The sequence below is a fragment of the Macrotis lagotis genome, chromosome 7 (genome assembly GCF_037893015.1).
Source record: "Macrotis lagotis isolate mMagLag1 chromosome 7, bilby.v1.9.chrom.fasta, whole genome shotgun sequence".
Taxonomy (NCBI): Eukaryota; Metazoa; Chordata; class Mammalia; order Peramelemorphia; family Peramelidae; genus Macrotis; species Macrotis lagotis.
In genome coordinates, this window is record NC_133664.1 from 11,526,637 (window position 1) to 11,543,503 (window position 16,867).

The window sequence follows — 16,867 nt, forward strand, 5'->3', positions numbered from 1 at the left end:
TGATAAATATTTCCCAATTACATTTTAATCTAGTTGTGTTGGTGGCAGCATGATCAGTGTTTCATAGCACTGTACTACTCCAACCTCACTCTGAACTTCAGTTTCCCCCCTGAAGAAAAAGAAAATAATGTAAATGAAAGTTCTGTGGACTAGATCATGTCACATAGCTAGATGAGAACTCTCCTAAATGGTTCCATCAGGATATCTGACAATGCCAGCATAGTGGGACCAGAACTAAAGAAAAGGAGGAGAATAGGTGGTACTGCCTTTGAGATATTCTACGGTGCTTGAAAAAAGACTTGTTGGACTATTTCTATGTATGGGAGAGTGGAGGTGCAGAGAAGAGAGAGACAGAGACAAAGAGAAAGACACAGACATGGAGAAACAGAGACAATAGAGAAAGAGAGATGGAGAGATAGAAGCAGACAGAGACAGAGACAAAGAGACAGAGACACATGAGATAGAAAAAAAGAGACAGACCAACAGAGAGAGACAGTCACAGATAGAGGAGAGAGAGAGAGAGAGAGAGAGAGAGAGAGAGAGAGAGAGAGAGAGAGAGAGTGAAAGGAAGACAGACAGACAGATTGATGGAGACACAGAGACAGAGACAGAGAGAATATTTATTAAGGACTTTTCTTGTGTGTCAGTCACCATGTTAAACTCTGAGGATACAAACATATGCAAAGAAAACATTTCTTTACATCGGGAACATGGTCAGGGAGTGGCAGACAGTGGCATTTACCTGTTTTGCAGAAAGATAAAATAAAAATCGCCCCATTGGAATTGAGCAGTCAAGGTGAAGAGCTAAAATTTGAGATGAAGGAAAATGAGAAAAGTGAGAAAAGGATCTGAGGGCCAGAGTGAAGTCTCTTTGAGTCTTTGACAAGCATTAATTATGCACCAGGTACTGTTGACACCAAGAAGAGTAAAAACATTCCCAAAGCTACAGAAGTTCACAGTAGAATGGAGGAGACCCCATTCAGTCAGCTCCATGCCTGTATAATAGGAAGGAGAGATCTGGGAATCAGCTCTCACTGTTTCCAGGTGGATCTCCAAATCTTCCATTCCAAGCCCAATCCATTGCCCATCTGAACTACTTGGCAACCATTTTGACCCTGATGAGTTAAATGACCTGAGACTATCTTAGTAGTCTCAGTATAAGAGTCCAAAAAACCAAAACAAAACAAACAAGAAAAAAAACCCATTGTGGTGAAACATTAAAAATCTTGTGGTGAACCTGGAGTAAAAGAAGAAAATAGAGAACCTTTATATCACAAAGCTTTTGTTGGAGTTAGGAACAAGTCAAAGCTTTTGAACACCCTGAATTGGAAATCTAAAATTTTCAAAGGATACTTCCAGGAAGAAAAGGACCATCTGAGCAACACATGAGTAAATTTAAGATGAAAGAAGTAACCTAACTACTGCAAAATATCATGGAACCAAAAAGCTGACAATTAACTGGTATTTTCCCCCCCTCCAACTTTGGAATTTTTTAGTGGAACTTCCATTCCTATTTTGTCTCATGTCAGTCTGATTATGCCTTGTCACCTAGATGTGATTTATCTGAACCCTATTTGTGAGTCAGGGCTGGAATTAGGAACCAACCCTTAGATGATCTCTATGTGGTTTTTTGGGGTGTCACGAAAGAGGATTCCCTTTCTGCTACCTCCTGTGGCTTTGGTGGAGATAACTATAGGTACTAGACTTGATATTAGTTAGGAAAATTCAAACTTGGTTTAGGTTTTCATTACATAATATTTTCAGTCAAGAATGAAGAATTCATTTGGTCATTCTGGGGTAGATTCCTGTATTACCAATGACTTGGGGATGACTCTACATTCTCATGGGCTCTGATAGCATATCCTCCAAGAGACTTGGCAGTGACATATGTCTGTGCTAACTTGACCATGGTATTGCTAAGTTTTGAAAGGATTTCTCACCCCTATACTTGAGACCCCCATCCTAAATGGTCTTTATCTCATAAGTAAGTATATAAAGAAATGTAAAGAAATTCAAATAAATAAAAACTACTTAAATATAAGATGGTCGATAAGAACTAAAAGTCAGGAGAAACTGAGTCTAGAGATAAAGGCGGGAAAGTCATTGGTGTAGATATGATAATTAAACTCATCTCAGCATTTAGGGATTAAGAAAAGTTCTTAAGATTTTTTTTTAAAAGTCATCTTTTCTCTCAAATTTTCTCCCTCTCCCCAACCCCAGTTATGTATATTTGACAATTATGCCTAGAGTTGGCCCTGATTGTAGATAAAATTGGTCTAAAGAGACTGCTGAAATTCTGGTGATAATATCCTTAGGTTCTCGAAGGCCTCTTGTTTTTCCCACCTGTGTTCAAGGCTCTATTCATGAAGGCAAAGTCACCATCCTAATCGTTGCCACCCATCTCATCAAAACATACTGACCATGGTATCCTCAATCTAGAGGTAGAAGGGGTCTCAGAGGTTCAACCTGATCATGTTATAGTGAGGATTCTGAGTCAAAGGAGTCTAGAGGTTTCCATCAAGGCTGCACAAATTGTAAATAGCACAGCTAGAATGTGATCACACATTCTAAGATTCCAAATTCAGTGTTCATTCCATTGTGCAGAATGTTGTGACCTAGGCACTCAATCTTTTCTCTCTAGTGCTAAAAAAGATAAAGGGACTTTGGTAAACAAAATTACCCTTGCCAACGAAAGCTTTGCAAAATATTATCTCTCATAAACTTGAGCTCAAACCTTCTTTCTGACTCCTACTGGTTGTGTGACCTTAAGTAAGTCACTTCAACTCCTTTGGTTTCTGTCTTCTCCTCTGAAAAAAAGGTTGCGCTGAATAACCTCTGAGGTAATTTCCAGCTCCAAATGGATGGTCCCATATACAATATGAACTGTCCTGCTCCACATAAATCAAAGGAAATAACTGCAAAGGACCATAATGGTCTTTGAAAATGTTACCCCTAGGGGCAGCTAGGTGGCACAGTGGATAAAGCACTGGCCCTGGAGTCAGGAGGACCTGAGTTCAAATTCGACCTCAGATACTTAATGATTACCTAGCTGTGTGGCCTTGGGCAAGCCACTTAACCCCATCTGCCTTGAAAAAAATCTAAAAAAGGAAAAAAAGAAAATGTTACCTCTACATTCAGGTGTTACCCCTACATTTCATCTCAATATTCTGTTATCTCCAATTCTACTCTTTTCCATCTGGCCATCAGTTTTTGTTGCTTGATCTCCTCCAAGTCATGCCAACTAACTGTGGATCCTATCTTGCACTTTCTTCTCTTTTTTCTCTAGTTTTTTTTTAGATTTTTGCAAGGCAATGGGGTTAAGAGGCTTGCCCAAGGCCACACAGCTAGATAATCAGTAAGTGTCTGAGGTTGAATTTGAACTCAGGTCCTCCTGACTCCAGGGCAGATGCTTTATCCACTGTACCACCTAGTCACCCATTTTCTCTTTTTCCTCTATACTATCTTATATAACAATCCCATCTCAATCCAAGCATTCAAACAACATCTCTCTGCTGAAGATTTCTATATTAATATATCACACATCCCTCACACTGTATATCCCATAGGCATCTCTAATTCAAAAAAAGTTCAGAACTGAACTCATTGCCTTCTTCCCTCCCAAGACTTCTCCTCTTCCCAATTTTTCTATTACTACCAAGAGGACTTCCATCCTCTCAGTCATTCAGGTTCATAACTTTTATATCATCTTCAATCTCTTATCCATATCTACCCCACACAGATGGTCAGTTGAATGAATTCAATTTTGGGGCCCTATAAAGAGAACACTTTTTCTCTTCAATTACTTTTTACTCAATCAACTATAAAGCAATACTATTCTCACTGGCTCTCTTCCTTCAGTCATACACCCATATGAACTTAACCTTCTGTAATTAGAATGACCAAAATTGACTGTAAAAAAGACATAAGAAAATGGACCTTTGTCTGTTCTTTGAAGAGGTAGCAGGACTGTAGTTATGAAATATTGTAAGTTCTGCTAAACTTTCTTCTTTCATTTTAATCTTTGCTGTAAGGTCTGGCTCTCTTGATGGAGAGGAGATATTTGGAAAATAATGTGATAAAAAAACAAAGGATCCTTCAAAATCTTTTTAAAATGAAGGTGGCACTAATTCACATTAAGCATTTCATTGTTAAGCACTGCATTTGTCTATATAATGAAGACGACTCTGGGGGTGGGAAAATTGAAGACCTGCATGACCGAATCATCCTTTTAAAATGTTGCCCTGAGAAGTTTAAGCTCATATTTTTATCTCTTGATAAATGTCCTTGTTGTAAGTAGAAATTTGAACTTATAGCTTCAATGAAACGTATGAGCTTCTGTCAACTTTACTTGCCTGGTCTGTGGCAAAAGTTGGGTTCAGGATTTGGTGACAGAACATTAGATTCTACAAGAGTTTAGGGACTTCAGAAGGTGAAGAGAAAGAAAAAAAAATGATAATCTGTGTAAGGCCAATTCACACATGCCTTTCAGCTAGTTACCTCTGCTGATAACATCTGTTACTGATTATCTCTGTTAATAACAAGGCAGAATGTTCTTTGGGATAGGCGTTAGACCCGTTCATACTCCCTAGGGCCTGGGAGACAATTCAAGGACCATGAAGGAAGTGACATCAGAAGGCCAAGCAAGCTTGATTATGAATGATCCACATGGAGGAACACATACTAAACAATATAAAGTGAAGAAGCTCTCCTGTTGCAAGTAAGATAACTCAGCTCAACCATAGCACAGTGTCCTTGATCTCACTTAAGGGAAAAACTCACCCTAGTCTCTAGAGTAGCAAGCTGGCTATATGGATATGCTGGAGACTGACAGTTCCTTTCAGGTCTTCCCAGAATCTTTTCCTTCAGCACTTGAAGTGGGATTGACTTCTATCTTCTCTTTCAAAGCTGGAAGACAGGCATCCTCAAAAATCATAACTCATTTCCACATTCTCATCCTGTCCATCTCTTGTCTCCATATTCCCATGGTTCTTTTAATAAGATTCACCCTACTTCTAGGTTTATTATCATAGAACTTTGGGACCAGTGAAGTTTAGGATCTGTTCAGCTATTGACTTTTTAAAATTCATTTTATTTTATTTTTAAATTCCCCCCCCAGCCCCATGCAAAAGCAAGGTTCAACATTTACTTCTGAAACCCTAAGTTCCAAATTCTCTCCCTTCCTCCCACCCTACTCCCTGTCATTGAGAAAGCAAGTTACTTAATGTAGGCTAAAAATGTGTAGCCACAAAACATACTATAACAATATGAAAAAAACAAAAAAAAATTAATAATAGTCATATAGTAAAAGTAAACATAACCCTCCCACAAAGAAAGAGAAATCTCAGGGAAAATAAAGTAAGAAAAAAGAAAAGTATGTTTCAGTCTATCTTCGGAATGAAAAGCATTCTTTATCATAAGTCCATCAGAGAAATTGCTTTAATATTTCTCCCACAGTTGCTATTGCAGCTGTATTTTCTTCCATTCTAATTCCTCCCCATCCCCATTTTTTCTATTCTCTCTCTCTCTCCTTTCACCATTTTCCTCCTCTAAAGTGTGTTGCAATTGACTATCCTCTCCCAGGATCTTCCCTCTCTTCTATCGCCCACACTCCCGCCCTTCCCCTGTCCACTTTTTCCCATTCCTGTCCTCTCCTATTATCCTCTAGGGTAAGATATACCCTATTGAATCTGTATGCTATTCACTCTCAGTTGCTTCTAATAAGAATAAGGCTCATTCACTATCATTCATCTTTCCCCTCATTCACTCAAATGTAAAAGCTTTTTCTTGCCTCTCTTATGTAAAATAATATATCCCATTCCACCTTTCCTTTCCCTTTCTCCCAGCATATTCCTGGTTCCCCCATTAACTTTATCTTTTTAATATATTATACCTTCAAATTCAAATCCCTCCTGTGCCTTGTCAATAAATGCTCCTTCTGACTGCCCCAAAAAAAGAGGTTAATATGAGTTCTCAGTATCAGCTCCCCATGAAGGAATACAAAAAACCCAACATCATTAAGTCCCTCATGATTTATCCTTCCCAAGTACCCTCTCTATGCTTTGCCTCAGCCCTGTACTTGAAGATCCAACTTTCTGTTGAGTTCTAGTCCTTTCATTAGGAAAATTGGAAAGTCCCCTATTTCATTGAAAGTCCATCTTTTGCCTTGGAAGAGTATGACCAGTTTTGCTGAGAAGTTGATTCTAGGTTGTAATCCAAGTTCTTTTACTTTATGGAATATCATATTCCAAGCCCTATGGCTCTTCCCGATGAAGCTGCTAAATCTTGTGTAATCCTGACTGTATCTCTATGATAGCTGAATTGTTCCTTTCTGGTTGCCAGCAATATTTTCTCCTTGAAATGGGAGTTCTGAAATTTTGCTATAATATTTCTGGATGTTTTCATTTTGGAATCTCTTTCAGCAGATGGTTGGTAAATCTTTCCAATTCTATTTTACCTTCTGCTTCTAGGAATCAGGGCAGTTTTCCTGGAGAATTTATTGAAAAATGATATCTAGGCTTTTTTTTTTTGTTTTGGTCATGACTTTCAGGTAGTTCAATAATTTTTTAAATTCTCTCTTCTGCATCTGTTTTTCAGGTCAGTTGTTTTTCCAATAAGATATTTCACCTTTTCTTCTAGTTTTTCATTCTTTTGGTTTTGTTTTATTGCTTCTTGATTTTTGACATAGAGATTGGCTTCTTTCCTCTCCATTCTACATTTTAAGGAATTATTTTCTTCTGAGAGAATTTGAATCTACTTTTCCATCTGGACAATTTTGCTTTTAAGGCATTCTTCTCCTTATTGACCTTTTGGACTGATTATTTTTTTCCATTTAACCCAAACTGATTTTTAAGATAGATTTTCTTCAGGATATTTTTGTATCTCCTTCACCAAGCTGCTGACTTGGTTTTCATGATTTTCTGGCATTGTTCTCATTTCTCTTTCCAATTTTTCCTCTACTTACCTTACCTGATTTTCAAAATCTCTTTTGAACTCTTCCATAACCTGGGATCGATTCATATTTTTCTTGGAGGCTTTGGATTCAAAAGTTTTGACTTTTTTACATCCTGAGTATATTATTTTGAACCTCCATGGGCCCAAAATTATCATATATGGTTGGATTTTTTTTTCTGTTGTTTTCTCATTTCCCCAGATTATTGACTTGATTTTAACTCTTTGTTAAGGTGGGGCTCTGCTTCCAGGGTGGAGGATACACTGTACCAAAGTTTTGAGGTTTTTTGCAGCTATTTTCAGGGATACCCCCTTCCCAGGGACCTGTAAGTTCTCAATTCCTCCAAGGTCTTATGAGTAACTAGGACTTCTCTGGCCTGTGATCTGGTCTGTGGATGACCACAAGCACTCCACTTTGTCCTGGGGAGGGTCAGGAGAGTCCCTGCCTCACTGCAATAAGCTTTGTTGTGTTTCTGCTCCTTGTCCTGAGAATAGGGCCCCAGACTGATGACCTAGCTCTGAGCATGGGCAAAGCAAAAGAATCCTGCCTCAGAATTAGCCAAGAGACCTCTGCAGTCTTCCATGACACCCTTACCATTTGTGGAAGCAGTTGCCAGCTGACTCTGTTGGGTGACTCCTCAAATCTGCTCGTGTTCCCTTAAGACTGGGTCTGCACTGAAGCCTGTGCTGCACTGGCTTCTACTCTCACTTTGGTGTGGAATACTTTTCCTGCTCAGCTTCCCAATTGTCCTTGGCAATCCCTGGACTGAGAGTTCTGGAAACTGTCACCACTACCATGGGCCCAGGACCAACAAAGATTCAGGAGCCCTCAGGCTCTTCATGGATGGCTGGAATTGGTTTGCTCTGGCCCAGGTGTCACTGCAGCTTTCTAACCTGGGTGCAACAGACTCTACCCTCAGGTCTTCCAAGTTGTCTTGGGCTGGAAAATGGTTTAATTCAGTCTTTTTGTAGGTTCTGTCACTCTGGAATTTGATTAGAGTCATTATTTAAAGGTATTTCGGAGTCACTGCCTTTATCCCACCATCTTGGTCCTACACCCCCCCCACCCTGGATTAATTTCTAAACCCAATTGAGAATGTGCTATTCCTTCTTTGAACCAAATGTGTTGAGAAAAAAATTTACTCAATGCTCACACCCTTCCTTCATTCCTTCTGCTATAATAGGTTTTTTGTTCCTTTTCATGTGATGTTATTTGTCCTCATATATCTTCACTTTCTCCTGGAATAATCCTTTGAATCATATCTCAATTGTTTTATACATGTCTTATACCCACCCCTCAAAAATATACACCTTTCAACTATCCTAATAGAAGTACCTTTCTCAAGGGTTATAAAGATCATCAAATCATAATCAATTTATACCAACATCCTCTAAATATATCCTTTCAACTATTCTATTAGAAATATAATTCCCAGTAGTTATAAGCATCATCAAATTATAGTCAATCTAGAACCAAATCCTCCGTCTAAGTATGCTTCTTTCAATTATCCTAAGAGAAATATAATTCCCAAGAATTACAAGTATTGTCTACCTGTATAGGAATATTGACTAATTTTAGTTTAATTATATTGACTTTTTTTCTTTCCATTTACCTTTTTATGTGTCTCTTGAATTTTGTATTTGATGATCAGTTATTCTGTTCAGTTCTGGTATTTTTATAAAGTAAGTTTGAAAGTTCATCTTTTTCCCTGAAATAATATGCTGAATTTTGCAAAGTAATTGATTCTTGGTTATAATACAAGCTCCTTTGCCCTCCAGAATATTATATTCTGGGCCTCCTGATCCTTTCATGTAGAAGCTATCAAGTTCTGTGTAATCCTGACTATGATTCCCTGGTATTTAAATTGCTTCTTTTTGGCTGCTTGCAGTATTTACTCCATTAGCTAATAATTCTGAAATTTGGCTACAACATTCCTTGGAGTTTTTACTTTGAGATCTCTTTCTGGGAGCAACTGATGGATTCTTTCAAGTACAATTTTACCTTCTTGTTCTAGGATATTAGGGAAGTTTTCCTTGATAATTTCCTGAAAAAAAAAATAGCATCTGGTTTCTTTTTCTGATTGTAGCTTCAGGTAGACCTGAATTCATAAATTATGTCTCCTGGATCTATTTTCCTGGTCAGTCATTTTTTGCTAAAAAAGTAGTTTATAGTTTCTGCTGTTTTTACCTTTATTTTATTTTTATTTGATGGACTCTTGATATCTCATAGTCATTAGTTTCCACCTGTCCAATTGTAATATTTAGGGTTTTATTTTCTTCAGTGAGCTCTTGTATTTCCTTTCCCAGTTGATTAATTTTACTTTTTAAGCAATTGTTTCCCTTTTTCAGTTGTTAATTTAACTTTGAAAGAGTTGTTTTTCTTTTCCAGGTCATCAAATGTACTTTTAAACTAGGTGTGTTCTTTTTCCAGTTGGCCAATTTTACCTTTGAAGGGTTTGGTTCCTTCAGTCAATTTTTCATAATTCTGCAGCAAAGTAATGGGGTTAAGTGACTTGCCCAAGGTCACATAGCTAGGTAATCATTAAGTGTCTGAGGTTGGATTTCACAGTGCCAAATTCATGTGCTTGTCGTGGCTTCCTGATGTCATGGTCTTCTTCGAAAATGAAGGAAAAAATATCATCAAAACACTAATTATTCTCCAGCCTTTCAAGTTACTTCCTTTTAACCTATCTCGATAATTTGAAGAATATTTTGACTCTATTTTCAAGGTTTTTCATTCTTTCAACCTTTCTTCTGGTGCAAAATCACTCCAGTTTCAAACTGTTTTATCACCACCACCATAAAGGAAATATCTTTAAAAAAAAGTTTCTGACATTTTTTTAGGTTTTTGCAAGGCAAATTGGGTTAAGTGGCTTGCTCAAGGCCACACAGCTAGGTAACTATTAAGTGTCTGAAACCAGATTTAAACCCAGGTGCTCCTGACTCCAGGGTTGGTGCTTTATCCACTGTGCCACCTAGCTGCCCCTAGTTTCTGACTTTTTGAGGGCCCTTTTGGACTGACCAAGTGCTATACATTTGAGTTAAAGACAACTGTCATATGAGGAAGGTATTATCTTCCACTTTACCAGGATGCCAATTGGAATGCCATATGAGTGAAACAGTAAATAAGCCAGGGCATCCATGACTGGCACCATTTGGTGGTTATTTTTTTCCAGTATTGCAAAAACTCCCTGAAACAGACAGTGACTCTGGCCTGTGGGATTTGTACAGTAGCTAACTCAAGGTTATATAAGAACTCAAGAAATACTAATTTATTGACTCTTACTTTTTTTTCTAAAAATATTTTTTAGAAATATCTTACAAATCTCCTAACATTAACAACTGATTCTCTGTGAACCTAATTGGAATCTTCTTATACCATTTCCTTCTCCAGTTCATTTTTTCAGATGAGGAAACTAAAACAAACAAGGTTAAGTGAATTATGCTGGGTAAGAAGCTGGATTTGAAGTCAGGAAGATGCAGCTGCCTATAAGGGACCTTAGAGATTATGTAATCCAAGACCCATCTTTTACAAACTGAAGTGGAAGCATAAAGTTCGCCCAGTTGTAAGTTTTATCTCTGTCCACCAATTTAGCTCTCTCTGTTCACCAATTTAGCTATGGCATTTTGTTTGAGTCTGTCTTTTTCCATGATCTCATTTTGTTCTACATCAGACTTATTTGTATGCAGGGTGATTCTCCCCACCACCCACCCCATTAGACTTTAAGTTCCTTAAGAGTGACATCTGTCCCCTGCTTCATTTCTTTTAGCAAAATACTTTTTACCTACAAGACATTTAAAAAAGTATTTGTTGAATTCAATGACTTTCTGTTGATTGTGTAATGGTATGTATGTAATAATATAGACAACTTGTGTTCATATCCATCTTTGTCAAACATCTCCAGGGTCATCACTTTTTTGGTTTGTTTTTGTAAGATAATGGGATTAAATGACTTGCCCAAGGCCACACATCTAGTAAGTATCAAGTGTCTGCAATCAGATCTGAACACAAATCCTCCTGATTCCAGGACTAGTGTTCTATCCTCTGCACCACCTAGTTGCCTTTCCTTTCATTTCTTCTTTCATAGCCTCCCTTGTTGGTCTCTACCCTTTAGTGGAGGTACTTAAGACCTTCATTCAACCATCTGCCCTTAAAGATATTATTTTGCTTTGTCATCAACACTCAGCCTTCTAATCATGTGGTTTGAGGGTGAAAGAGGATATGACACAGAAGTGTGTATCTGGTTTTTGGGAGAGCTGATGGGGCAGAAAACACGAAGAAGCTCCTGCTTTCTGTGACATCAAGGGAGGCTTCATCAAACACCATTAACATGAAAAGGAAAAAGGAGAATGTAAACCTGAAGCTCTGATGGATCTGTGATTTCTGTCTTCTGAACATTCTCTCTGGCAGTTCAATCTCAGTCCATCCATGGCTTCTTATCCTGGATGATCATAATACCAATCAGAATTCCCCAGATCCATTATAAACAGTCCTGTTGCACATTCAATGTCTGAACAGAGCACTATCCATAAAAATTTAAGAAAAATCTTTTTAAAAGATGTCATCATATGAGATGTCACCATCTCCAAATGATTTGGAATGAAAAGTTTTCACATATACCTAGGGAAAGAAATTAATATCATGTGGGAAGTTGAAGAGATCCATCTCATCCCTGTCATGTTGCAGCTAGTGGAATTATCCTGATAATACTTTCAGTGAGTCTATAAAAGATGAATGTGCATCCCAATTCTTTTATAATACTTCATTTAAATGATAATAATCAATTTCAAAGAGCAATTATTTTATTCAACTACACAATGATCCATAAATAAAAAGGAAAATGACTTGTCTTTGGACTATTTTTACCTGGTTCCTATTTTTAAAAAAAGATTTTAGAGCCCTTAAAAAGCCAAGAAAATGAAATAATAATAGCAAATATTTATTATCTTGATTTAAGATGAGAAAACTGAAGATATGATGGCATATATATATATATATATATATATATATATATATATGAATGAATGCAAGTTGGTGCATTTAGATTTATATGTGTATAACATGACGGTCTATTCCTGATCATGTTTTGTGATCTGACACATCAATGCTTTCATTCAAATTTTTTTAGCCTCTTGTTTTGTCCAGTGGGTCAATATTTTACAGAACATTATTTACAAGACATATGTTGTTCTGAGTTCACTTATGGAGTAACAGGTTTATGTCTGGTACCCTAAAGGGTTGGGGAGACACTTCTCTGTCATTGACTTGAGCTCCTAGCAAATGTGTTTCCCCTATTTTTAATCTAGTGGACTATTTACTGGATTTACTTTAGCCCAGAATCATTACAGACAGGACTATTACTCACCAATCTCTGACTACTAACCCAGTTCCATACCACTTAACATTAGTTTAAGTTTTATAAAGGGAAATTTACTTCAAAGATATGGTAGACCCAAATACATAAACATTTTTCCCACAACCTAGAGAGTATAAACCTACCTAGGTGGAGTTGAAGGAGAATGAAACAATTACTGTTTAGCTCAGAATCTGTGATAGGAGGAATCCTATCTTGATGTCCTTCTAATGACACCCCAGGAACTTTGAATCTTAGATTTTAATACCCTCATGGGATGTAGCACTTATTCTTGTTTTCTGGGCTCAGGTTCCTATATCAAATCAAAAATTCTACTTCCTGCTTCTAGAAAAGAAAACAATGAAGAAGAAGACCAAAAGTGGAGGCCAAATTCAGGGCGGATGTTCTAAGACAGGGAGAGGAGGCAAGGTAAGGCCTTCCCTCCCAGACACATGACATTAGTAGCTGTGAGTAAAGGATTCCTTCAAAAACAAATGAAGGAAAAAGCTTCATTTGTGCTGCCTCAGATCATTTTGTTAAAGGCCAACAGCTCTTTCCACGTAGTCAATAGGAAAAGGCTACTCTCAGCTACACGGTAGGTATCAGTGAAAAGAGGACATACATATGCCACTCCTCCATGCTCCCCAAAAGAGGTCTCCTACTGTCTTCCACATAGATAAAGGCATCTTATGTGATCTAAGTATGTCCTAATTGTGTGTGTGGTAGTAGATATCTGCATGTGTATATACAAATGCATTTGTTCCTATATGTGAGAATACATGATAGTGTCTGGATATGTGTATCTATCTCTCTATCTATAGATATATACATGATTATAAAGAAAGCAAAGTAGCAATTTGTCACAAGACCAATTCCATCTGAATTTCATGAATAAGAGGATAATGAGATAATAATAAAATAATAAGTGCATATTTTCCAAGGAAATGGTAGAAATCAGAAGTTATAATATTTTGACACCTATCACAAACCTAGAAAAATTCAATCATGTGACCAGAGACTCTCTAGCATTCATAAATTAACCAATGACAAATTCCCAAGCTAAAAATACAAGCCCGAAAATATCCTTGAGAATTCAATAAATAAACTCCTCTGAAACTAGACCATCATTACAGACCAAACTGTTACCCACAATTTCCCAGACATAACACTGACCCATGAAAACTTAAGAACCACATTTTAAATAGATGCAGCCTCCTGGCTATTTATAACTTCCAAAGTACATGGAATAAAAAACTATAAAACTATAGAGACTTAAAAGGGAGACAGGAAAGTTTGTAGGAAAAGGATGAGACACAGACTACCCTGTTGCCTGTCTCATCTACTATTAGTGCGCCATCAGTGAGCATATAAGTATAAGCTGACATCTTAACACCTTTCTAAAATCACAAAAAATGAATAAAAAATTGAATCTTCTTGTGCAGTGAAGCAATGAACCTGACTCAAATATACCTCACCAAACAAACTAGCATTTGTTCACATAGTATATGGTAGATGCTTAATAAAAATTTATTGATTAATTGATAATATGTGTCAGTTATTGAGCTGGACATGGGGATGCAAAAACAACAGGAAGGAATCCCTGATCCCAAAAGAGGTTACCCAAAGTATATATAGAGCAAGTAGAGTCAGAAGAATTTGAGTTTGAATTCAACTTCAAATGCTACAATAATCTTAGTTTCCTAACCTAAAATGAGGTTCAAGCACCTGCCTTGAAGAAAATTGAATAAAATACATATGTCAAGTACTTTTCCTATATATTATATAATTCTATAAATGTCCATTGCTATTATTATTATTTATTATTATAATTATTATTATATTGAGGAAACAATATATACAAGTACATAATAAAGAGAAAAGACGTAAAACAGTTTAATACTAGACAGGTTGAGAGAAAGAGGGTAAAAGTAGATGATGGACCAGGTATGAATCCATGTTGAAGATGGAACTTGATCTGTTTCTTAATGGAATAGGAGTCTATAAGACAAAAGGGAAGAGGGAATATGTTCTAGACCTAGGGGATGACCAATTCGATGGTCTAGAGATATGAGACAGGACCAGAGAGAAGGGAAAATTGTTTGGGAAGCTGAGTATAAAAAATGTGTGCATGTGAGAACAGGAATGGTAATGAGGCTAGAAAGGTAGATTGGATAACTGTTGGATAGGATTTTTCAGGGCAAACAAAAGAATTGATATTTGATCCTGGAGGTAACAGAGAGATACAAGATTTAACTGAGACAGCATGTGACATAGCCAGAAATGCATTTTACCAAAATTCCTTTGATGGTTTTGTAAGTTTTGAAATGAAAAGAGAGAGATTTAAGGCAGGATGATCACCTGGGAGGCCTTCAATATAATTCAGGCCAGAGGTGAAAAACTTGAATGAAGGTGAAGACTCTCTCAAGAGGAACAATACAAGAAATTCCCTGGAGTTAGAAGAGACAGGTAATAGTTGATGATTCCTTGACTATTTGGAGTGAGAGAGAGTGATGAGTCAAGGCCAGTTCTAATACCATAGGCCTGGAAGATTGGAAGAAGAGTGGTGATCTTAATATTTGTTTGGTTTTGTTGTTGGTGGTGGTTTTTGCAAGGCAATGCCCAAGGTCACCCTACTAAGTAAGTAGTACTGGGGTCCAATTTGAGCTCAGGTCCTCCTGACTCCAGGGCCAGTATTCTATCCCCTGTACCACCCAGGTGCCCCCTAAAGGATGATCATCTTGACAAAAATAGCACAATTCTTTATAAGGAATATACAAAAACATGATGAGTTTTACTTTGAGTGGGAGACATTCCCAAGTCTTCCAGTTTGAAATGTCTAGTTAATTTATTGAAAATGGATCACAAGAGAGATCAAGTTGGAATGACCAAATATTTCAGCATTTATATCATCCTTTGTGGTTGTACAATAGTTTATCCCTTTATCTCATTTACAATAGACCTGAGAAATAGGTGTGACTATTACCGCCATTTTACATCTTTTCCAATCTTAATCTTAAAAGATTAGAACTGTCCTTGAAATTGAAGCAAGTGACTGAGCAAAAACAATTCCAACAGCAACCACAACAAAAGCAGCTACCACTACTTAATAACAATTTTTATATCGTGTTTGCAAAACACTTTACAACTTCTCTCAACGGTTCTGGGGGTAGAAGTTGTTGTTATCCTCATTTTACATTTTGGGAAATGGAGGCAGCCCTTGGTTAAGTGATGTAGTCAAAGCTGCATAGCTAATATATGTTTAAGGTTCAACTTGAATTCAGGTCCTCCTGACTTTGGTGTAGGACTCTATGCTTTGTATCACTTAGACTTCCACTGTTTCATTTTCCTTCCTCACATTTTTTTCATATCCATTTTGGCATATAAAAAAAAGGTAAAAATTTGAGGCAGCTAGGTAGCACAGTGGATAGAGCAGTGACCCTGGAGCCAGGAGGACCTGAGTTCAAATCCAGCCTCAGACAGTTAATAATTTCCTAGCTGTGTGACCTTGGGCAAGTCACTTAACCCCATTGCCTTGCAAAAAAAAATTGCAAGAGACCTCAGTAGTCATTGAATCTGATATATCTTTTGCTTGCTTCTTTTCTTGATTTTCACAAAAAAACCAAAGCGATTTGCCCAAGGTCACACAGCCAAGTAATTATTTATTACATGTCTGAGATCAGATTAAAATCCAGGTCCTCCTAACTCCAGGGCTGGTGCTCTATCCACTGTGCTACCTAGCTGCCCCAATCTGATATATTCTTGAAAAGCAATCCCTACTATGACATTCCCAATAGAACTTCTGGCTGAATATTACCAGTGAATGAGAAGAAAATCAGATCCTTTCACTTTCAGACAACTCTCATTTTTAGCAACTTTTCCTATTTGTTTGAGCTGTTTCAATCGTTTTCAACCTTTAAGACCCCATTTGAATTGGTTTGACATTCCCTTTGCTAGCTCATTTTACAAATGAGAAGATAGAGGCAAAGAGGGATGAAGCAACTTGCCCAGGATTACACAACTAGTGAATGTCCAAGGTAAAATCTGAACTCATCTTTCTAAATTCAAACCATCACAAAACTGCCAATTTTTCTATACATAAAGCCTAAATTTGTCTCTTTACAACCTCCATCATGGTTTTTTTTCCCCTTGAAGTGAAATAAAAAGATATCCCTCTTTCATATAATAGACCTACAAAGATTTAAAAATGAGTGTCCCCTCTCCTCTCCTCCAAGTTATTCAATCCCAATGTTCTTGGCATTACCTCTAGGACTTCACAAACTTCTGATTAGCTTCTAGGTTATCAACGCTTTTCTTCAATAATGACACCCAGAAATGAACACAGTCCTCAAGATGATACTGGACTAGTATGGAATTCAAAGGAACTCTCATCTCCCTATTCTTAGAACCTTGACTTTTAACCTCATTAGAGTTTCTTTGCAGTCTCTGTGTCTCATTTCTAAATCTTCATGGGCTTTTAGTCCACTAAAAAAAGACCATTTTTCTTTTTTTTTTACACTGCAAGTATAGATTTCAACTCAGTGCAAAGACAAACTCCCAAATAATTA

At 37.2% G+C, this 16,867-nt stretch overlaps 1 long non-coding RNA gene across 4 annotated transcripts in view; it reads right to left on the reverse strand.

The window, feature by feature from the left end:
• LOC141494350 (uncharacterized) overlaps nt 1–16,867 on the reverse strand; it is a 78,990-nt gene that overhangs the window by 34,189 nt on the left and 27,934 nt on the right. For 3 of the 4 annotated variants that reach the window (XR_012470410.1, XR_012470411.1, XR_012470408.1), the window contains one exon: nt 4,780–4,905. The exons of the other annotated variant lie outside the window; for it this stretch is intronic. This is a non-coding gene — a long non-coding RNA (uncharacterized LOC141494350). The remainder of the gene's footprint in view (nt 1–4,779; nt 4,906–16,867) is intronic. 4 annotated transcript variants of the gene reach the window in all.